Source organism: Talpa occidentalis, unplaced genomic scaffold (genome assembly GCF_014898055.3).
Source record: "Talpa occidentalis isolate TD23 unplaced genomic scaffold, MPIMG_talOcc4v2.1 talOcc4.16, whole genome shotgun sequence".
NCBI classification, from domain to species: Eukaryota; Metazoa; Chordata; class Mammalia; order Eulipotyphla; family Talpidae; genus Talpa; species Talpa occidentalis.
This window is the reverse complement of record NW_023601653.1, coordinates 81,476,890-81,480,163: the sequence shown is the minus strand read 5'-3', so window position 1 is coordinate 81,480,163 and position 3,274 is coordinate 81,476,890.

Genomic DNA, 3,274 nt, shown 5'->3' with positions numbered 1-3,274 from the left:
AGGCTGCGCTCCTTCCCGTCGCGGACGCGGCGCCAGCCCAGGTAGAGCGCGAGCCCGAGCAGCACGAAGCCCACGCTGAGCCCCGCCGCGCCGGCCAGGTACACGGGCACCAGCACCAGCAGCCGCCGCCCGAACGCGCCCAGCGCCGCCAGGGCCTCGCCCGCCGCGCCGGGGCCGGCCGCCCGCTGCCCCGCGCTCGGGGCCGGCGTCGCGTCGGGCGCGGGGGGCGGCGCGGGGGCCGCGGGCGGCCCGGCGGGGCGGGGGCCGGCTCCGGCGGGGCGCTCCATGCCGCCCGCCTGCGGGGTCCCGCCGACTGGAGGCCGCCGGGGTGGCGCCTCCGCGAGGAGCCCCCCCAGGAAACCGTAACCCCCGGCGGGGAGGGGCCCCAGGCCCCGCCCCCGCGCCCGGCCCCGCCGGGTTGGCCCGGGCCGGGCCGAGGTGGAGCCAGAGGCGCGAGGCCCTGCCCCCTCCCCCGGGCGCGGCCCCGCGCGGGGCGCCCCCGATTGGGCCCGAGCGCCGGGGGGCGGCCGCCGCGGCGGGGCCCGGAGGCAGGAAGCTCAGGGGCGGCCCCCGACGGGCGGACGGAGGGGGGTGCCGGGCCTGCGGACGGGGGCGCCCGGGCCCCGCGGGCGGCGCGCCCGCCGTGTGACGTCACCAGCGCCCGCGCGGCCCCCGAGCCGCGAAGCTGGGGGTCCCGCGGCCGGGGTGTCCCTGCGCGCCGCTCGGACGCTCGGCCCGGACTCCCGCGCGCGCCCCCGGCCGCCCCCGCCCCGAGCGCCGGCCTCTCCCCGCGCCCCGCGGGAGGGAAACGGCCTGTGCGGAACCCAAGTGCCGCCCCGGCCCGGCCCGGCCGGCCCGTCTCTGCGGTGCCGCGGCAGACGCTGGACACGCCTGGCGAGTCAGAGTCGCACCGTTGGGGTAGCCCAGCCCTCAGGTGAGGGCCGCGGAGGAGGTGACGAGGACGCGAGGTTTTATTCCTCCAGAACCTCCGGGAGGTCCTCGTCTGTGGGAGGGGACGAATTAAAAGGAAGTCGGCTCCCTGGGGCGGGGCGGGGTCCACGGTCGCAGAATTACATTTTCCAAGACTCTGACCCTGAGCAACTCCTCGGGCACTAGAAAGAACCCCAGAGCGATGAGGCGAGTGTTGACCACTGCCCGGGGCTGGGCCGCGCAGGGCCGGGGAAGGAGGCGCAGCTCACACGGACCGACCGGTCACTGGGCTTCGCCTGGAAGACTGGCCGGGACTGGAAACTAGATCAACTGGACACCCAGGAGGGCACCACTGGCCAAAGATGAGTGTCTCTTAGTGCAGTGAGATGAGACAGTATTCCACTTCGTGCAGAGGGGGAGCTCGTGTTGATTGTTGGGGGAGAAGCAGGTCTGCGGCTGATGAATCTTCTCTAGCTCTGCAAGGCGTAGATTTCATCCTGCTGTGTTTCATCAAAGCTGCTTAAAGCCTGTCCCTGCCCAGCCTTCCTCCCGTGGTCCTAAACTTTCTTACTTCCCTTTCTCTACTTCTCGGGGGGCTCACTGTTCTTCCAGACTGCTTCATACTGCAGAGTAAAGAACAACAGTCTATCTTCCTCCTGTGTCCTTCATATTTTCAAAGGTGAGTAGGTAGACGAGGTCAGGGTCTGGGGGAGGGAAGATAATCAGCCCGCGGACTGATGAAGCAGGACTACAGCAGGAAAACTAGTGAATCTCCACAGCAGGACGCTATGAACTGAAACTTGCCGAGCAATGGCATGGGGGAGGGCGCCCCCTTACTTGGGGGATGCAGAGGGTACTCATGGAGGTTCTTTTCCAAACTTCCCCCTTTTCTCACCCCAGCTAGCTCATCAGATCCTCCTTCTGAGGACAGTATACGGAGGATGACAGCGCCTCCTCAGGAAGGTCTCTTCCCACCTGGGACCCTGGAACCACATTAGCAGCAGCTGCAATGCAGGCACCAGAACAAGTAAACAGGGTGGGTCCCCGCCCACGACAATTCTGCTGCCCAGGTGCCACCTGCTGGTGATAGCAGTAAGTAGGTAACGGAAAAGAAAGGCCATTTGTTACAGGGAGTCTCTGAGCGCAGAGAGAAGCCAGACTTACTGGATTTGCAGGCTGCGTTTGTATGTGAACGACAGCGCTTCCTGGCGGAGGCCGAGGAAAAGAGGTGGTAATCAAGCGACTCTCCGAGCGGAAAGGTCCCAACCTGCTCTCCAAAGGATTTGAGGAAATTTCTGTATTAATCCCCAAAAGTTACTACAAAGCATGGTCCCGGTTTTTGTGTTGTGTGTCCCCATTCTTGGGTGGCTCTACTATTAGAACTTTCTTATGCCAAGTCTGGGTTCAGGATGCCTGAAGAGGTTCTTGGCTTCTCTTACCAGTTGTGGAACCCTGCATTGATTACTCTCCCTAAACCTTCTCTGCAAAACGCGTATGACAATAGTACCCGTCACGTCAATGAGATACTGTATGTGAAGAACCCAGCAGAGTGCCTTGGTGTCTACTAACTACCCAAAGATGTTAGCTATTATTCCAGAACTCTTATGCAGCAAGACAGGATCGTTCCTCCACTGGGCAGCCCTTCAAGTATTTGAGCACATCTATTAGGTCTCCCCTTAGTCTTCTCTTGCTAAGTTTTTCAACTATCCCACTGGTTTGTCAATGATCCGCCTTAAAAACTACATTTAGAAGAACACACAATACTTTAGGAGTGACTCCGCTCATACACACACGGCAGAACTGCTGTATTTACAACGCCTAACGTTGGTTCTGGTACTCTATGGAGCGCCTAGATGCCTAGCACACAGCAGTTAACATGTATGAATTGACATATTCTGAGGACTAAGATCTTGTTTTGCAGCCAGTTGAAAGTTCTGTGTTGTCCTCATGTAACTATTGCTAATGCAGATCTCTGCTTTTCTTTCTCAGATAAGTGTAAGCAATTTTTAGGTGGGGTGGGTCAATTCAAATGGATCCAGATTTACTCCTTGGATAAATTTAGTCAGTCCAAGTTCCACTTTCAGTATTACTTAGTATTTCCTTAACATGGCTTTTCATATTTTTACACCTTTTAAAAAAGTGAAACATGGCCTGTGGTGTATCACCGGACACTAGAGGTTTCTAACGTTAGTGCACACATCAACATTTACCAGACACAAATGTTCAGTTTTGGATTACACCAAACTCTATTAACTGACCTGTAGTTATTCCCTTATCTGTCGTGACTTAGTGGTTAAGAAAGAGGAAAGCAGTGCCTGCCATCTGGGAACTGGCCTGAGAACAG